This window comes from Protopterus annectens, chromosome 9.part0, assembly GCF_019279795.1.
Source record: "Protopterus annectens isolate FY-2018-M chromosome 9.part0, PAN1.0, whole genome shotgun sequence".
NCBI classification, from domain to species: Eukaryota; Metazoa; Chordata; order Ceratodontiformes; family Protopteridae; genus Protopterus; species Protopterus annectens.
In genome coordinates, this window is record NC_056743.1 from 1,558,796,287 (window position 1) to 1,558,817,770 (window position 21,484).

Below are 21,484 nucleotides of genomic sequence, written 5' to 3' on the forward strand. Positions count from 1 at the left end.
GAAATGATAGTACAGCACCATTTTTTGATGAGGTGTCAACTCTGCCCTTTGAGGCTGGTATGTAATCAAGAGCTGTTCAGTTTTGTAAGGTGGTGCCTCGGACTTTAGTCAGATCTATATATGCCCTGTGAATGTGTTCCAGTGTCTTATTAGCCATTTCAGCAAATGTAAAGGACAACTGATTTACTTCATGCATAGTTCGGAGTATACCAAACTGTGGGAGAAAAGAAAGCTACTGCTTGCTCACCAGGGTGTATGGCCCTGTCTTCCTGCAGGTATAGAGAAAGATGAAAAATAGCTGGCATCATCTGTCCCCCATAATAACCAAATCAGTATCTGGGTAACCAGGGGAAGGCACGGTCTGCACAGATATAATAATAATTGCCAGTATTCCCATGCCTATCCCCAGTCATATATTTTCAGTCAAAGCTCTACCGATATAGTGTCGTCACAGGTGTTGTTTCAACTACTGTAACCTGTTTACGCAGTTCTTTCTCTGGTGTAACAAGTGTGTTGATGCTGCCAGTTGATAATATATTTTCTTAGTCCAGACCATAGTGTTACTCCATGTATGCTTTTCTACAGCAGTTTGCATTTCTAAATCAGTCTGTTGCACAGGGATAGGTAGCATTGGAATGTGCCCTTGGCATCATGGGGAACAAATCCACACACCCATCAGCTGGCAGTATTCCAGCACACTTTACTGCAGAATGAGAAGCTAGGAAGATGAAATGAGTTCTGTTCCATTGTGGCTCCAAAGAAAATTTGCATTGGAACACATTCGTATAGACCCAATCACCTGGCCATAAGTCATGACAGGGAACTGTTAGTAGTGGTAGAAGGGCCTCCTTGGTGTGTGTTTATGAAAATTCGGTAAGATAGAAACAAGTTTTGAACAGTAGTTCAACAAAGTTTTGTCAGTAAATATCAGTTTACAGTTTCTCACCCATAAGAATTTCATGGTGACTTAATTTACGAGTAGTATTTAGAGTTCCTCACATACTCATCTGAGCCAGAGGCATAACATCTGGCCATTTTAGCTCTGTTTCACTACAGACTTTGCTAATTATGGTTTTAAGACTTTGGTTAGACCTTCCAACAAGACCAGATGAATGTGGGTGTTGGGGGCAATGTAACTGTAAAGCAATTTTTAACACAACACAATTTTTTAACAATTTCAGCAGTAAAAATGAGTACCTCTATCTGAATTAATACTGTGAGGTACACCAAATCTAGAGATAAATTCCTCTAGCAATTTCTTCACTATTGTTTCATCATCATACTTAGTATATTGGTAGGCTTCAACCCATGCAGAAAAAAAAACACAAACAATAACCAAAACATATGAAAATGTAGCACATTGTCTCATCTGGAGAAAATCCATCTATATATTTACTAAGGGCCCCCAAGTTGCAAAGGAGATGATGTAGATTTGCAGGAGGTGCAATATTGTATGACAAACAGATCTCACAATTGTTTACATAATGGCTAGCTAAAGACAGAAAGACAGGCAAACGAGTCCTGCTGAATAAAATTAAGAGGGCCATGCTTAGCAATGTGCTTCGGTAAGTACTTTGCCCTTACCGGCCAAGGTAGTATGGCCGAAGGTGCTACTATCTTGCCTTCAGGATGTTTCCGTATTAAATCAGCATGCTTTTTACAGCCTGAACTGATCCACCTCTTTTTCTCAGCCTCTGAAGCTTCATTCTGTAAAATAATCAAATCATTAAACTTACAAAGGTTGTCATCTTTTGTTGATGGTTTCTGCATAATAAAAAAGTGACAGTGACATCTAAAGCAGCAGCTTGCTTGACTGCATAATCTGCTAATCAGTTACCTTTCACAGTGACAGTGGCTCCTTTTAAATGAGCTTACACTTTAACTACAGCTAAATCCTTTGGTAACAGCAAAGCATCTAACAAGTCTTTTACAAATTTTTCATTTGTTTTTCAGTACCTGTTGATGTTAAAAATCCTTTGTCTCCATAATTACCCAAAGTAACAGGCCACCCCAAACCCTTAACGACTATCAGTATAAAAGTTCACAACTTTATCTTGCTTTGTAACCAATTGCAGAAGTAACCCCTTTCAATCTTTCCCAACACAGTACTGTATTTTCAGTGCATATAGCAATACCTGCAGTAAAGTTTCCATTTGTGTCTCTCTCACATGATATAACCTCGAACAATACCATTTCTGCATTGTCCATTGGAGTATCTGTCAAATCAGGTCTAGGAGAAAACGTGATTAGTCACAATTATACAATCATGCGGTTCATCATCTCATGTCATAGGCAGGAGGGATGCTGGGTTCAATACCCGGCATTGCTCAGTGGTGATTGAAGGGTTAGAAATAAGGGAAACTTCATATTTACTTAACCTGGCAGCCAAAAGATGCTGCATCTTAGATCTTAGCAACAGCACATATACCACATGGGAAGCTACAACTGTTAAGTTTGGGTCACCAGGACCAATGCTGCAGATAGTTCTGCCATCAGTGTAGTTGCCACTGCTGTCTGCATCCAGCCTGGTAATCCTGTCACCACTGATTCTAACAATGAATTGTAATATACAATAGGTCTAAATGCATCACTGTTTTTAAACTAGTACCCTGCTGCATACAGAACAAGGTGAAATTCATCTTATAATCCGGGAGTCCTAAGGCTGGGGATGTAGCAAGGGCTTGTTTTAACATATTAAAAGCACTTTCGTCCTTTTCTTTCCAGGACAACAGTTCTGGTGTGTCTTGTTTGAGCACGTCAGTTTATGGTCTAGCAATTAATGCATAACTGTCCAGCCAAACCTAGGAAGCTTGCAGCTGCTTCTGAGTAACAGGGTGGGGCGCCTTTATAATAGCTTCAACATGTGAAGGCAGGCGATGCCTGTCCATGTGATATTAAGTATCCTAAATACTTTACCCAATACTTAGGTCACCACAGTTGAAGTTTTTCCTTTTGATGCTTTGTGTCCGTTTTTTGCCAATTCAGTCAGTAAGTGTATGGTGTCCTGCTGACAATATGTTAATGTATGTGAAGCTATAAGTAAGTCATCAAATATTGTACCAGTACAGATTTGTATGGAAATTGGATTTCTTCAAGGTCCTACTTTAAAGTTTGTGAAAAGATTGAAGGGCTTTCAACAAACCCATCTGGCAGTTGTAGCCATGTATACTGAATTCCCTCATATGTAAAGGCAAGTAAGTACTGGCTGTCTGGATGAATAAGGATGGAAAAATAAGAGGAACATAAATCTGCTACAGAAAGGCAAGTGGCCTATAATGGTATGCAACTTGGTATGGTTGCTGGATTTAGTACTACAGGGTTTGAAGGGATGACAACCCAATTGACTGCTCTTACGTCCTATACGATACCATATGCATGCATCTCTACCTGACTTTTTAACTGGAAAAGTAGAAGTATGATAGTAACTACATGTTTTTTCTATAATTCCCTGCTGAAGCAGAGATTCAGTTACAGGTTTGATTCCCAGTTTTGCCTCTGGTTTTAAAGGATACTGCGCTTTGCGAGAAAGTGGCTTTGTAGGATCCACACATATTTTACAGGTGTGGCAGAATTTAACAGACCTACCTCATTAGAATGTCTTGCCCACGAAATGTCAGGAACCTGCTATAACAGTCTGTTTGCACTCGAGCATGGCTCTTCTATTCTTTCCTCAGTAACAATAAGTATGGCAATCTCTTCAGATTTGTGTAGTACATCTAAATAAATATCATTTGCAGTGCGAAAGGTAGTACATTCTAATTTACAAAGCAGATCCCTATCCATTAAGTTTGCTGGAGCCGAGGTGCTTAATAGAAAGGAATGCTTATTTTCAATCAGTCCTAACAAGACCAGGATAGGTTTAGATACAGGAAAATAGTAGGAGTGTTAGTGACACCCACTGCTGACACTTTTTCAGATGATACTGGAATTTTAGCCTGGATACTTATTTTCAACACCGATTGAGTCGCAGCAGTGTCAATCAGAAAAGGAACATCTTTTTATTCTTTTAATTTAACAACATGTCCTTCTTGATCTACTTGCGTTAATGCTCTTATGTTTACCTCATTCTCCCCGGCCACCCCCCCTGAGTGTTGCCAGTACATTCCTCCTGACATTTGCTGCCACTCTAGGGGAGTTAGGGAAACACTGGAAGGATTTTGATTTTGCCACTGCTGCATTTGTTGCTGTTGCAGATTAGAGCATTCTCCTTTGCAATGTCCCATTTTCCAAAGTTTTGACATGCCCCCCCCTCTCAGCTTGATTTTTGTTGAACATTCATTACTGTACCTGGACCCGTACCCTGTCTAGCGTGCCTAAGAGTCTGTGCACAAAAGCAGAACTGAAAACTGCTTTAGTGCTTGCCATTGGAACTGCAATACCGGAATGTGCTGAAAATACTTCTGTAAGTCTGCTGAAGTCCTCAGCTGGTGTTTCTCCCTTACTTTGCTTACACAAAGTAATTTTATTCTAACTTGGTTTAACAGGACAAATTGTAAAAATTTCTTGTAAGAGCTTCTCTCTGACTTGCGTTGATGCCCCATTCCCTTCAGTGGCAAAGTAATTTGGGTCCCCTGCTGGGGCCAATCTGGCTTTGTCTTTCAATTTTTCTTATATATCAGGCAGGAATATGGCTTTTAACAGTTGTCTTAAATCTACTAGGGCTGGTTCATATATTTAAATAAAAATGCTTATTTCATCCTTAAATTTGTGTGGGTCTTTCCTGATGATAGGAAAAGTTTTAACTATAGAATGCAAATCAGCAATTGTCCAAGGTCTGTGGACTAATGCTGTAGTACTATCCGGATGTGGTATCTCTCTGAGGGGGTGTAGAGAATTATCAATTTGTTCTTCTTGCTTTGTAGCCTGTCTTTCCTTTTGGCAAGTAAAGTGTACATTTTTACATGGATATTCTACCTCATCTTGTATAATGCTGCCAGTGCTGTCTGAGTCAGAAGACAAAGTTTTGAGGTGGACATTATTAGAGGGTTCGGGTTGGGGTGAGGCTGATGCTAAAGTGTGTAGGTGCAGAAGGGATGACATGTATAGATACATTTTTCCGTGGGGTTGTAGACTGACCTCTGTCTTGTTAGGATGAATGGGGGAAGCATATGCTGTAACGAAACCTCACAACACAGAGTGCATTTACCAGTGCAATAAACAAGGGTTCCTATTACAAGACCGAAGACGCATTCTTTCAAATGCATCTTGGTCGAACTCAAAAGACTGAAAAGGCAAAATATCGAAGCAGCTTTTAAGCAAATTCTTTCCCTGGGAAAGAATTCACTTGGCCACTTCGTTACTTTGCCGTTTTCGGCACTGTAGTGCAATCTCAGAGTTGGTATATTTAAGTAGGAGGGTGTAGGGGTGAAGCCCCCCACTTAATGTAATGTTTAAAGTGTTTTGTTTTTTATTTATTTTGTTTGTTGGAACAGCGATTTTTTTAAAAATCGCTGTTCTGACAGTTTGACATTGTAAGCTTTCGCTTACATAGGGTTGATTAATCATCATTCACTTTTTTAAGCATTCGGTGATGTAATATAGATCCATAAACAATGTGCATACAATCCAAAGCTGCATTAGCATCACTGAAACTTAACAGGAACTCTAGGACAAACTGTAAGATTTGATGTTGTCTTCTTCATTCCTCCTCATGATAGGGTCTCAGATCCAGCTCAGTCACATTCTACAGACTTGGATCTGACTTTCAAGCTCCTCCCTCTTACCCATAATGCACTGCATCCACCCAAGTACCCCAAATCTCGTTTGCCACTTCATTGTCCACACACAGGTCTTGTACTCTCAAGCTTGTCGGAATTTTCCTTGGAGAATTTTGAGAACTCGTGTTAGTTTTTTTTTTTGTAAGCCCTCCCTTTTTTTATTTCTTTCCTTCTCTTCGAGTGTGTGAGTGTGATAACCTTTTTCCACCTATAAAAAAAAACTTAGTAATTAGTTATTTAGTTCTTCTAACTTTGGTAGTTAACTTTAAAATTAATCTTATAACTTTAATCGTATATTTACTATTACAAGTTGCCTGAGTTCATGTTATTTAGCCTTTAGCTTTGGCCATTTGCTTTTGGCGGGCTTTACTTTGTGATGGTGGACAAGCCTTCGCCTGGTTTCAAACGAAGCGTATTGTACTGGCGATGCCTCCTTCGGTCCGCATGCATTGGCCAATAGAAGAACTAAATTGATTGTCAGGGGCCTTCTTCCTTCCTCGGCTCTAGAGGCAAAGACCCCTTCCTTGGCTTCTTCAGCTTCCACAAAACAGGCAAAAAAGGGGCCTTTCCCTGTTTTTCTGAGGGACTCTCTGGAGCCCAAGAATTCAAAGAAAACTTCGAACCTGGCTCCCTCAGCTCCGAAGAAATTGTCTCCCACCTGAGGACCATCAGCATCTTTGGATCCAGGGGATGTTATTACTATATCACATTCTCCTTTGTTGACTCCTATGTCGGATCCAGTGCCTCAGGATTCGAGAGCCTTGACAAAGTCCCCAGTTCACTGTACTAAGTCTAAACACTCCCTCCCAGTCTGCCTCATCCAGGTCCTGTAGAAGCTGTCCTGAGGCAGATATGGACAGATGATGAGGAGATCCCTCAAGGCCCATATCCAGATGGGGGTAGTTTTGGTTCTATCCCCTGTTGGATTCTTGAGCTACCCGAGAACTCCTTCTCTGATCTTACCTTCGGTTTCAGAGTTACAGGATTTGGGACTGCAGTGTGTGCCGGGCTCGGTGAAGGGGAAACTCCCTTCCTTGATGCAAAGGTTACCCTTGATTAACCCTCCTCTGGTTCCCTCACAGCAGAGTGAGTCTCGGAGCTGTGATGTTGGTGCTAGGTGCAGAGGAATGGGGTTGGCTCCATCTTTGTTGGAGCCATGTCTTCCCCTAGGTGTCTTGGCACTTGACAGCTTGGGTCTGGTCCCTTCTGGAGGTCATGGATCCAGGGTGAATCCTGGCTGTTTTCCCTCTATGGTTTCAGCTTCGGGGAGACAGAAAGGACCTCTCCTGGTCCATCAGCTTTTCAGGTATTGTTGAGGGTTTTCTCCTTAGTTGGAGATCAGTCAACACATGTCCCGCAATCCATCCCTGAACCCACATCAGATCTAGGCTTTGAGCCCATTTATCCTGCCATGTGTGTACCTGTCTCAAGCGGCCTCCAAGATCTCTCTGGTCAGGAGGGTCCCTTTCTTCCAACACTTCCTCAGAGTACCCAACTGAGGAAGTCCCTCAGAAGAAGACATGCAAAAGGAGGCACATTGATTCCCCATTGGAGTCCTTAATCAAGGACACTGATTTCAATGAGAGGGAAGGATCCCCCTGATCCCCACCTGAGGACGTCTCCTTTGGGGACATCATAGAGATCCTGAAGCAAAAAGGTGGGTGGTCTGCCCAACTTCCTTCTTCTGAGGAGTCAGTTCTCTTGGAGGCATTCAGGATAGGCCCATCTAATTCTGGGTGACCTCCCTCCCCCTGGCAATCGCCCTGGTTGATTTGGTATCCTGCCAAGCATGGAAGGAACCAGACACCATCATGCCCATACCCAAACAACCTGATAGGTTTCTGGTACCCCCAGCAGATAGGAAATATTGGAACAAGGGTCCCATAGTTGATGCTGTTGTGGTGGTGGCAGCCACTAAGAAAGATCTGGCAGAAGAAACTGTCAATGTCCATTTGCCTAACAATGAGTCTAGAGCAGTGGACAGGATTGAGAAACATGTTTACACCTTGGCCACCTTTCCGCTGAGGTCATTGAACTACCTGGCCCATTTTACCCAGCTTCAGAGAGATCTGATCAAGGAACTCTCAGCATCTCTCTGAGTCCTTGCTTGCAGAGAAATTTTAAAAAGTTTCTCCCAAGCTGACCACTCTATCGTCCATCGCCAGCTCATCGTTGAGGTTGATCTCCCATGCCACGGATGGTACCTCACGAGCAGCCAGTTCAGGACTTTCCCTAAGGAGGCATGCCTACCTGGATGAGGCTTTGTTTTTTGTGGAGCCCTTTAAGGCATCCTTTGCGAATGCCCCTTACAATGGCTCCTCGTTGTTTGGGCCATCTGTTTGAGATGCTCTCACCTGCTGCAAAAAGATGCAGGTACCCTTTCTGCTGTAGGAATCAAATTTTCTATGCCCCAGAGGTCCTTCTCTGGGAACCAATGTGAAATCAAGAAAATGTGGTTGCACAGATCCCAAGGGCCTTTCCAGAACCCATGCAGGGAACCCTCCTCTAGAGGCAGAGGGGGAGGGTTTGCTGGTAGATGCCGCCCTAGTGGCAGAGAGGATCTACAGAGTCAGGGCTTTAAAGAAACCTTTTCCAATAATTCCTACCAGTACTCCTGATGTGCTGCCCAACTGTCAATCTCTGGAGGCAGTTGGGGGCCAACTACCTTTGCACTCAGAAACTTGGACCCAGTTGACTTAAAACCGTTGGGTGTTAAGTATAATATCCAGAGGCTAAATATCCAGAGGCTATTACATTCCCTTTTTTTTTCTTCTCCAAACTCCAAGAACCTTCCCGACATGCCACCCAGTCAGAGGGAGCAGGCACCACAGGAAATTCAACAACTGCTGCAAAAAGGAGTCATCCAAGAGGTCCCAGCCAAACAAAAAGATTCGGAACCTTCTCTGGCTTCTTTTTAGTGCTGAAAAGACAGGGGACCCAAGATCCATTCTGGATGTAAGCAAGTTGAATGGATATGTAAAGAAGTTGAGGTTCCAAATCATTACAGTTCAGTCCATTCTGCCACTGTTGCAAAAAGGACGACTGGATATGCTCGATAGATCTCAAGGATGTGTTCTATCACATCAGAATAGACAGGTGCTCTGGGAGATATCTGTGCTTCCAGCTGGGAGGCAATAATTATCAATTCCAAGCACTGCCCTTTGGGCTCACCACAGCCCCCCCCCCCAGTGTTCACCAAAAGCATTGCAGTTGTAGCAGCTCACATGAGGCTCAAAGGTTTCCAGGTGTTTCCATACTTAAACAGTTAGCTCCGTACCACTCCCAGGAAGCATCAGCTAATCCAAGCCAGGGATTATTTAATCAAGTTATCACATTCTTTGGGCATCACCATAAACCTGAGCAAGACTAACCTGACTCCTGTGCAGAACCTGGTGTTTATAGGGACACAGTTGAACATGAGAGATCAGGTAGCTTCTCCCTTTACACCTCATAACAGCTCTGAGGAATCTGGTACAGGACTGTTATCCCAATAGGCCTCTCCTGCATGGACGGTCTTACAAGCCCTTCGATCCATGTTAGCCATGGTCATATTAGTTCCTCTAGCCAGATTCTTCATGCAGGTTCTCCTGTGGACATTGGCTGTGCAATGGTCCATCTTCTTTTACCTGCTGTCCCTTCCAATTTGATGTGTCACCTCAGCTGATAGATACAGTCAGACAATCTCCTTCTAGCCAGGCCCTTCTTAAACAACACCCTTATAGCCACTGTGACCACAGATGCTTCCCATTTCAGGTGAGGAGGCATTGCAAAGGGGAGATGGTCCAAGGCAAGTGGTGCCTTTTCGAGACCAGGTTGCATATCAATGACCTAGAGATGAGAGCAGTTCTTGTAACGTTGCAAGCCTTTCAGGACACTCTCCCCATAGGGACTATTGCAGTACACACTGACAACATGCATGTTGTCTAGTACATCAACAGACAAGGAGGAAGCCGTTTTTTACCCCTTGTGCAAGGAGGCCATGAGGGTGTTGGGACTGCCTTCTAGTTGCAAAGCATGTCCCAGGGAAAACCAGTGATCTGGTGGACAGAGTCAGATCGTTCTTAGTTCCACATGAGTGGTCCTTCAGTCAGTGGCAGATATGATCTTCATTCACTGGTGTCAACCTTGCTGCGACATCTTTGCCTCTCCCATCAACAACAAATGCAGCAAGTTCTTTGCTCTGTTCCCTCCTACAGGGGAGTCCCTGAGGGATGCACTAGTCCACTATTGCTCCCGGGGTCTCCTGTATGCTTACCCTCCTGTTCCGCTCATCCTGAAGTTTCTTCAGAAGGCAAGCAGAGTGAAGAGCTCTGTCATCCTCATTGCCCCCTTCTGGCCTTGACAGGCCATCTGCCTCATCTGAAATATCCTCCTTGGAAACTGGAACCAAGTCAGGACCTCCTTTCTCATCTGTCAGGGATACAGCATCCGAATCTTTGTGCCCTCAAAGTGACCGCTAGGTGTCTTCACTTCCAACCCTAGTGAGACAGTCCAGGCTTAATTCCCTGGTCCAGAAGATACTTTTAGCTTTGCAAAAGGCTTCCACCAAAAAAATCTACACCAGTAAGTGGAAGAGGTTTGTAATTTGGGCTACAAACAGAAACACTGACCCTTTCTCGGCACCAGTTTCAGACATTCTGCTGTTCCTTAGTACTTTGTTCGAAGAGGGTGCTAGCTTTCGACAGTCAAGCTTTAGTTAGCTGCTATTTCTAATTTCCATGTTGCGAGTCAAGCTCATTTCCCTGTTCAATTTTAGGTTGTGCAAATCCTTTATGAAAGGCATTTTCTTGTTGGGGCCTCCTATTGAGGACCCCTCCCCTCCTTGGGGTCTCACTGTTGTGGTGCAGGGTTTGACCCAGGGACCCTTCGAACCAGCTGCTAGTTGTGACATGAAGTTTTTGAATTTCTGAACTACAAGCCTTATCCTGCAAGCCTCCTTGCATAGTTTTTCATAAGGATAGGGTATCTTTATGCACCAATCCATCCTTTATGCCCAAAGTAGCCACTGAAAATAATATCAACCAATCCATCCAATTACTAGTGATCTGAAGTAGGATATTCATTTGTCTGCAACCTGTGGGTTATGGATCCGATATCGGATCCGAACCGGCATGGTTTTCCAGCTATGGATCCAAGCTCTCAGCTCCTCCCCTCACCCATAATGCCCTGCTCTACCCTCATGACCTCAGATCTCGTTTGCCGCGCTGGTGACTGGATTTGGGTACATAGCTCTCAGCTAAGTGGTATTTTATTACTTGTAAAATCAAAAAATTTTTGGTTCTTTGAGTGATTCTGTGTGAAAGTTTAGGTTTCCCTTTCTAAAAAGTTTAATTTGAGTTTAATTTGAGTTAAATTAAGTAATTTTTATTCCCTCCCCTCGCTGTTGCGTAGAGTGTGTGTGTAGGCCTGTGTGTCTTTTTGTTTTAAGTTACTTTCAGTAGCTTTTAGTGATTTATAGATTATGGCTGATCAGCCTAAATCTATTTTTTCAAAATGCTCCGAGTGTGGCCATAAGCTCTCACCGGCTGATGGCCACACTCTGTGTGTTAAGTGTCTTGGGGTTGAACACCTCACATCTGGTTGTTCCATTTGTGCAGGGTTCAACCCCAGGGCACTGAGGGAGCGGAGGTCCAAGCTGGTCTTGGCGGGTCTTTTACCGCCAGACTCTGCCCCGGCCTCCGCTCCTTAGGGGACTACTGTGGCTACAGTTGTTCCCCTGTGGCACCCCTCCTGCTCCTGGGACTCAACCTCCCGCTTCTGGAGAGGAGAGGGATGCTACTAAAGGACCGGAGGAGAAGCACCTGCGCGGGCCGAGACCTCTGTTTCGGCCCCGCCAGCCAAGCGGCTTCTCCCCGGCTCCGTCGGTTCGGTCTCCTCCTTCGGCTCCGGTCCCCTGTGTGCTTTTCACCGGGTCCTGAGGAGGAGGAGACCCGACCTCCGGCGAGGCTAACGAGGAGGCACTCCAGGCCTACCTCGGTAGCCTCGCCGAGATCTACCCATAGCCTTTCTGATGCTGATCTGGACCGGATGATGAGAAGGTTCATCCAGGCCCAGATGCAGATGGGAGTGCTCTTGCCTCCCCTCCGGGAGCTCAACACCCTTTTAAGCCTATTGCTCCTTCTCCGACCCGCTATCTGGGTTCGGAGCAGCTGGAGCCGAGCAGCTTCGGAGCCGGGGTGGGTCGGCGCCGATAGTACTTGGTACTTCGGATCCGACCCTGCCCTCGAGTGCGTCGGACCCGACCTCGGAGCCTGGATCCGAGCCGGATCCGGGGATCAGTGCTCCTTCGGCGCCGTCTGTGTGGGAGCGCACTGTCCCTTCGGATCCGAGCGCTTCGGCGCCGGCTCCGGTCCACTCTTCGGATCCGAGGGGGAGCCGATTGTCGGATCCTTTGGTCGAGGTCGGCTCCCCTTCGGCTTTTGATGTAGTGGAGAGGGCTCTGTTGAGGGTCTCCGGACCCCGGCACTTGTTTCTGCCCGTCCGCTCCCTCTGCACTGGGCCAGGCTTCCACCATCCGGCCCCTGGGACAGCCCGTTTCTGTGCCCCAAGTTGCTCCTATGGAGCAAATTGCTGCTGCGAGGACTCCTCTGACAGCCCCCAGAGGAGGTCCTCGCAAGCATACGTGCAAAAGGAGGCACATTGACTCCCCGAGTCTCTCACAGAAGACACGGACTTGGAGGAAGGGGAAGGCTCCCACGGTCACCCCGAGGATGTCTCCTTTGGAGACATCATGGAAATGCTCCGTATAAGCAGGGGTGGTCTGCCCCCAAGTCTTCCTCGGACGAGTCCGTGTTCTTGCAGGCATTTGAAACGGGCCCGTCTACCTCTTGGGTGTCCCCTGCCGACCCCCTGGTGGACCTTATTACCACCAGGGCGTGGAAGGAACCGGACACCGTGGAGCCAATTCCCAAAAGACCGGATAGGATCCTTAGTCCGCCATCCGACCGGACCCATTGGAGTAAGGGGCCTCCGGTAGATGCCATGTTGACGGGCGGCCACAAAGAGGGAACTGGCTCAGGAGAGTCCTCAGTCCACCCACCGAGCAAGGAGTCTCGGATGATGGACCGCTTGGGGAAGCGGATGTTCAGTTCGGCGACCTTCTCGGTAAGGGCGCTGAACTATTTGGCACATGTTATTCGGATGCAGCGAGATCTTATTAAGGAATACGCTGCATCCCCTGAGTCCATTTCGGAGGAGGACAGAGTTCTGCACTCCACCCGTATGGCCACTCTTAGGTCAGTTACAAATACTTCTATGCGGCTACTCTCCCATGCAACGGAGGGCCGCTAGAGCTGCGGGACAGGACTGGTCACTAGACGCCAGGCCTGGCTCCGTCACTGCGATTTTTCTGAGCCCTTCAAAGCGTCGCTTGCGAACGCCTTTGATGGTTCTGCTCTGTTTGGCAAGACCGTTCGTGGACGTTGACCCAGAGCGAAAGGACGGAAGACGCTGTCTGCCGTCGGAATCCGCTTCTCTGCACCCCAGAGGCCCTATTCTAGGAACCAAAAGGGTCAGAAGAAGATGTGGTTCGAAGTCGCAGCAGTCCCAGCCTGCTCCGGACAACCAGTCCTTCCGTGGCAGAGGAGGACAGGGAGGACGCCGCCCTAGAGGCAGAGGGGCTCCCAGAAACTTCGGGTCCAGGGAACCTTTCTCTGAACGGCCCGCGCAGCAACCCTGAGGGGTTGCCCGACTGCTCTACTCTGGAGGCAGTCGGGGACGCTGGGCACCTAGCGGCATGGGAGTCCATAACATCGGACCGCTGGGTTCTCCAAATCATATCCAGGGGATATCGCATTCCTTTCCTTCACCTTCCAAAGTTGGTGTCCCTCCCAGACGTCCCACCCGGTCAACGGGAGGCCGCTTTGGCAGAAATTGGCCATCTGCTAAAGAAAAGAGCCATCCAGCCCGTTCCCCCAGACCAGATCGGATCAGGGTTCTACTCCAGATTCTTTTTAGTGCCAAAAAAGACGGGGGAACTAAGACCAATCCTAGACCTCTCTCTTGAATCTGGCAGTCCCCAAAGAAAAATTCCGAATGGTCACTCTGCAATCTATTCTCCCCCTTCTGGGAGAAAATCACTGGATGTGCTCGATAGACCTCAAGGACGCGTACTACCACATCCTGATGGACAGGCGCTCCAGGAGGTTTCTCCGCTTCCGGCTGGGAGCCAGTCACTACCAGTTCCGGGTCCTTCCCTTTGGTCTCACCACAGCCCCCAGGGTGTTCACCAAAGTATTAGCAGTGGTAGCGGCCCACCTGAGGCTTCAGGGGGTGCAGGTCTTTCCCTACCTGGACGACTGGCTTCTTACCGCCCCAACAAGGCATCTACTTCTATTGGCGAGACTCCTTTCTCCATCTTGCTCCCTTTCTGGGCATCACAATAAATACAAAAAAGTCCAACCTGGCGCCCACACAGCTCTTAGATTTTATAGGGGCCAGGCTAGACACAAGGAGTTTACGAGCCTTCCTCACTACGGACAGAGTTCTAAATCTGCAGCTCCAGGTGCGGGCCATTCTCCATTCAAGTTCTGTTCCAGCGGAGTTGGTCCTGAGGGCTCTGGGGTCCATGGCATCGGCTATAGCACTTCTTCCTCTTGCCAGGCTCAATATGCATTCTACAGTGGACGCTCTTAGTACAGTGGTCATACCTTGCTCTCCCCATGCATCATCCCATAGCGATCAGCAAGGCTTGCAAGCGGTCCCTCTTGTGGTGGCTCCACTCCCCGGATCTCCACAAAGGCCGCCCATTTTGTGCTTCTCCCCCTCTTGCCACGGTGACCACGGACGCCTCCCGCCTCGGGTGGGGGGGGCACTTTGCGGGCCGGACCGTCCAAGGCACGTGGAACGATTCAGAGACCTTACTGCATATCAATGTTCTAGAGATGAGAGCAGTGCTCTTAGCGTTGCTAGCACTTCAGGACTTTCTTCCCTTGGGAACAATTGCGATTCAATCGGACAACATGTCTGTTGTCTGGTACATCAACAAGCAAGGGCGAACAAGGTCTTACCCTCTTTGTCGAGGCCATGAGAGTTTGGGAATGGGCAACCTCCACCAATCGCTTTCTAATAGCAATGCACATTCCGGGTCGGTCCAACATCCTAGCGGACAAGCTCAGTCGCACCATTCTGACCCCTTACGAGTGGTCTCTCAATTGTCAAGTAGCGGAACGCATATTCGCACGGTGGGGAACCCCTTCATGTGATCTTTTTGCTTCTCCCTCAAACACCAAGTGCGACAGTTTTTTCGCTCTAATACCTCCTCCCGGAGGTACCCCAAGAGACGCTCTGGTGCATGCTTGGCCACCCGGTCTTCTGTATGCCTATCCACCCTTGCCTCTGATGCTCCAAGTTCTTCAGAAAGCCTCTCGGGTGGGTTGCAGAATGATTCTCATTGCTCCATTCTGGCCTCGACAGATCTGGTTCCCCTTCCTAAGGTCTCACTCGGTGAATCCTCCTTGGATTCTAGATCCCATCTCGGATCTGATATCCCATCCATCCTGCATTCCTCCTCCGAATCTGGACAACCTGAAGCTGACCGCTTGGCTGCTCCAGTTCCACTCCTGATAAGGACTCGGTATTTCTTCACCGGTACAGGGCATTTTGATGGCCGCTCATACAGCCTCCACTAGAAAGGTTTACCGAAGCAAATGGAAACGTTTCTCTTTGTGGGCGGAGCGGCAAGGCCTGAATCCCTTCACGGTTCCTCTCCCTTTAGTGCTTGACTTTCTAACCACTCTCTTTAACGATGGTGCCAGCAGTTCCACAGTCAAAGTACAACTGGCGGCAATTTCTCACTATCATATTGGCCATGACTCTAACCCTCTTATGTCAGCCAAATTGTGTAAAATTTTTCTTAAAGGCACTTTTCTTCTCAGGCCCCCTATAAAACAAGCAGTTCCTCCTTGGGACCTTTCTCTGGTCCTACAGGCCTTGACCGCCCCTCCTTTCGAGCCAGCGGCTACGGTGGATCTCAAATTCTTGTCCTACAAGACAGCCTTTTGGTAGCCATTACATCAGCCAAGAGAGTTTCTGAACTTCAAGCATTATCGGCTAAACCTCCTTACTTGGTATTTCATCCGGACCGTGTCTCCCTCAGGACCAACCCGTCCTTTCTTCCTAAAATCGCTTCTGAAGCAAACATCAATCAATCTATTAACCTCCCTGTTTTCTTCCTAAATATGAAAACAAAGGTGAATATAAGCTACATTCACTAGATGTTCACAGGCAACTTAGATTTTATCTGAACAGGACAGCTGGTCATAGGCAATCCGACCAGCTGTTTATTTCCTTTGCAAAATTCAATTTGGGCAAGCCAATCTCTAAAGTTTCTCTGTCCCGCTGGATTTCACAGTGCATTTTATTGGCTTATCAAGCTTCAGGAAGGCCCGCACCGGAGGGTGTTCATGCCCATTCAACCCGGTCAGTATCTACCTCGGCAGCCTTCAAGGCTAGGATTCCTCTAGATGATATTTGTGCAGCAGCCACGTGGGCTTCATCTCATACGTTTATTTCCCACTATAAGTTGGATCTTGCATCTAGGGGTAGAGCATCCTTTGGCTCCACGGTGCTCGGAATATCCTTCCATGATGGCCGCCCAAGATTCAGGTAGCTGGGGACTCTGTCCCACAGGTTGCAGACAAATGAATATCCTACTTCAGATTTAGAAGTTATGTACTCACCATAACGGTCCATCTGAGTAGGTGTATTCATTTGTCTGCAACCATCCCGCCCTCCTATCCCCCTGGCCTTTCAGTTTCCTGCATATTCTATGTTACCCTTTTTAGGGTATTGTTGCTTTGGCAAACTCGATCTGAGGTCATGAGGGTAGAGCAGGGCATTATGGGTGAGGGGAGGAGCTGAGAGCTTGGATCCATAGCTGGAAAACCATGCCGGTTCGGATCCGATATCGGATCCATAACCCACAGGTTGCAGACAAATGAATACACCTACTCAGATGGAACGTTATGGTGAGTACATAACTTCTAATTTTTTCCAAGTTTCTCCAATATAGGAGAGTATGTTCTTCACATTCTAGATGTTCATAGACAACTCCATTTATACCTGCACAGGACCAAGCAACACAGGAAGTCTGACTAACTCTTTGTAGCCTTTTCATCTAATAGATTAGGACAAGCGGTGCCCAAAATTACCATGGCAAAATGGGTATCTAGATGCATTTCATACATTTACTCACTCAAGGGATTTGAATTACCTAGAACTCCCAGAGCACATTCCGCCAGAACCATGGCTACTTTTTCCACCTTCTATTCTAGAACCTTCATTGATATTTGTGCGGCAGCAACATGTTCTAACAGTCACACCTTTGTATTGAACTACAAGTTGGATATCATCTCCAGGAGCAGGGCCTCCTTTGGTTCAATGGTGCTCTGGCATATCTTCCATGAGGGCCAACCAGAATCTACATATCTGGGGACTCTGACCCTATCGTGAGGAGGAATGAAGACATCAGATTAAAAGGTTATGTCTTACCGTAACTTGGCATCTGTGTTGTCTTCCTTCATTCCTTCTCACTTTTCCACCCAACCATCCCCTTGCCTCTTTTTAAAAAAAAAAAAAAAAAAAAAAGAGGGTCCTGGAGTATGAATGGACTCCTATGTCCCTTGTGTGAGCCACATCTGCCATTCCTTTGCTGTATGGGTGTTGAATGTATGGAATCAGCAAACTCAATTTGAGGTACTTGGGTGGATGTAGTGCGTTATGGGTAAGAGGGAGGATCTTGAGAGTCAGATTTAAGTCTGTAGAATGTGGCCGAGCCAGATCTGAAGGTCTGATCCGAGATCCTATCATAAGGAGGAATGAAGGAAGACATCACAGATTCCAAAAGGTTATGTCTTACCATAACTTATTAAAAGCACTTATTTTAATTGGGTGCCCAGTGTTTGTCGAAGTGATCTGTGCCAGAGGCTTCATTGATATTATCCAAACAAACCTTGGTTAAGACCAAAATTCATGGTACCATCTGAAATGGAAGATTTGTCAACACCTACTATCATGCATCTGTTAAGTTCAATACACAGACTGTCAAAGATTCTGGATGCAGACACATTATTAGAATAATATATTGATATAGAATATCTCAGTATAGAGAGAGATTCAACCATATGCACCAAATGCAATCCCTTTTATATTTACTAAACTACAAAAAAAACATACACAAAGTTCAAAGTTTTCATAACTGTTAAAAGCCATGCACCCATTTTCAAGGTAAAAGGAGTAAACAGATGCAGCTGGGAGGATAGCTTAAAACATTTCTCATGCTGTTATCTTTACATTGTGTGCGTGTGTTCACTTTCAACAAGGTTCTCTCCAACTATGTTCAGTGCAAGTACATGTTCCATAAAGTACAGGATGCATACATTTCTTTCAAGGTTGCATGATCGGAAGAAACATTTGCCACCTGCTTGCTAAGTTCTAATGAACACCAACAAAAGTGAAGCTGTTCTTTGTATGAGAAAGGAATATGTGAAAACACTGCAGCAGTTTTAAGCAATAAGTTTTATAAAAACAAATATTAAATATATACCACTACAACATCAACTAGAGACATTTTTTTTACACTGAGTGACAAGCCCTGACAAGGCATGCAGGCTGTCATCCATGTTCTCCTGTCTGCAGGATGCTGCACACTACATATGACACCTAAAGCAGTTGGTCTATACAGCTGTTCTCCTGATAAGTATCGCCTAGAATCTATTCTGCAGCCTACTACTCCATTCATCTTTTCTATGAGTTTGAGGAGGAAACACCCAACAAGGGTGTTGGGGAGGTAGAAAGAACCCCACAGAAGCAAAAGGGGAACATGCACAAGCATTGTCCAGAACTCAGAATCAAACATTTACATGGGAAGACAAGAACTTAACCATTTTGCCAGGTGTTGTGCTTTCTCATAGCAGTGCATGTTCCAGATAGTACCAGTATGCTAGAGGACAAGTTGAATTGATGTATCTTCATACCTCACAAGTTTTCCCCCAATCCAGCAATGATGACCAAAATATTCAGCCTTGCTGTGATATTTTTGAAGCTGCTGTCAGTATGATGTTTAGCTGTTACTTTGCCCTCCTCCTACCACATGGACAGTCACCAAGAGATGCTGTAGTATTTATTATTATTTTATTTATCTTTTGTTGACTGGGTTAGTCCTACAAGGCTATTGGCCTCTTTTTTCACGGGAGACCCAAGGTGGTATTCATACTACTTGGAGAAACGTGGCCAGGATATCAGGAAACCTTCCCTGCTTCTTGATGGGTGCCTTGGGATCATTTGCATTTACCTGAGCTACCACCAACTCAAGTAGATGGTGTGATGTCCTTCCTATGGGCCAGTACTCAATCCTCACCATGGACATCAGTGAGGGATGTTCACTTGGATTAAAGATAGATACAATATTTCCAGATGCAGCTCACTGCACCAAGCACAGTTTCCCTTAAGAGCACACAGGGAACACGCTCTGTCCTGAGACTGGCTTCTCTCTCTCTCTGTCCAGGCCCCAAATAAGACTCCCCACTGACACAACTGTGGAGTTGAGTCTTCATCAGAGTGTTCCAAGCCAAGTCCTCCACCACTCTGTCTGTGAAACCAGCACTCTCTGTCCCTGCTTCAAGTAGCTGACACACAGACTCTCTGAGATTAGATTTTCACAAGCACACACACACACACCTGGGAAAGGCACAGATTTACCAGCTGTGCCCCCTCTGCCCAGATTGTAAGGTAGATATTGCCACCAGAACACTACAAGCCAGCTGCTGTAAGGCTCATAACAGGGTATCCAATTATACTTAGTAAAATTATCACTTATACAAACGGTAGTATTTTGACCAAATTTTAGGCTTTCAGGAGCAGGCACAGTGTCACCAAATAAATGTATTTACTCTCAAATGTTAAAATATTCTCTAAAAGACCAGCCACAATGAAAAGTTTAAATATATGTAATACATAATAACAGAATATGAAAATACTAAATATCTATTCACAGTAAACACCAGAGTTTCAGTCACAGCAAATATTAAAAACAACACAGTCACACAGATACAGAAAAACAGTGCTAAACTAATCTCACTATATTTTCCTGACTGATCTAAAGAATTACTGTTCCCTGGTTACCTACTAAAGCAAGGCAAGATGAAGTGGGTGAGTCATACTGCTTTGTCAGTTTTCCAAAACAGACTTCCCTGAGACTTCTGTCACATCTAGTATTAAAACATCATTTTGTTTCTGGAATACAGAATGACATCACATGCATTTGGTCACTTGACTTCTGGTTCCCACACTATCCCCTTTACTAGAAACTGAACCAGAATCTAGCGTATATGTGGCATAATACACACACAGAGCTTTGCCAAGATATGTTATAGCATCTGGAAGCCATAGAACCATTTCAAAATCTTCCACCCTTCCAGGGTAACATTAGTTGAACCCAGTAAAATTCCTAGTTCTGGTTTTCACAGAAATTTTGTCTCTAGCTTCAGTCAAAACTGTAATATACAATATTTATGGCATAAACCAGGGAATTTAATTTCAGAGTACTTTTCAAAGTTAGCTGGACTGAGATTAATATCTTCTCTTCCAGTATCTTCTGTTACAATATATTCATTTCAACAGTTACAATACAGTCTGACATACAGGTATATTTCTTTTCTGTCCAGCAGGACTCACAGTTGGTAGATTTTTTTTTTAACACAAGCAACTTTACAAATATATTGTCATCACAAGCACCTGTACACATCAATTTAATATACAAATAACATATAAGTCTTTATACTGCACTAGCTACGCTGGCATATGTTACACCACCCAATACTGCAACCTGTGAAAGATGCACTTATCTAGCCAAACTGGTTAAAGCTCTCTCCAACCAAGACTGAACTTGACAGTCAAGAGGAGAAGGTAAACACTTGCACCACACCACACTCACCACATAGTCCCACTAAACCTACACCACCAAAATCCACACATAGAAACACAAAAACATTTGCGGAGGCTCTCAATAATAATCTGCTCAAGCAACAGAGACCTCCAAAGAAGAAATACAAGCAACCTCCACCCCCCAACACAACCCAAATGACACATAGCCCACTGACTCAGTGTGCCACTCAACCACAGACCATAAGGCAAAACAACATACCCAACACACTAGTCATAGGTGACTCTATAGTCAGGCACACTGATGGCCCACTCACTAGGTTAAACAAGGAGAAGGTTACTTGTCAGCTGCCTGTCGGGTGCCAGGATCCGCCACACAACCCACGCACTCAGGTCACTCCACAACAAGTACAAATGTGACTGTCATTGTTCATGTTGGTGTGAATGACCTGAGATATACCTCCCTGGACTACATGAAAAGAGACATGGAAGAGCTCTCCGATCTTGTAGCCCAGGCAGGTATGACCCTAACCCTGAGTAGCATCGTGCCATTGCCCAGAATGATGCCGCAGTACAAGGACAAAATGATTGACTAACAATTGGCTAAGCTTCTGGTGTCATTCTAAGGGGACCCAGTATCTGTCTGCCTGGGACAACATGGTCGACAGACCACGATGCTTTGCCAGAGATGGCCTGCACCTGTCACCCCTGGGATTCCAGATACTGGCTAAGGCTCTTGCCACCCCTATAGTGCCTTTTTTAGGCAAGGTTCAAATGACAAATTCACCACCGTAACAGGAACAGGCAAGCAAAAACTGAGGGTAATGCTAGAAATCTAAATCTCAAAATGCACTCCTTCGAGGCACTCCTTAAAATGGAGAACATTG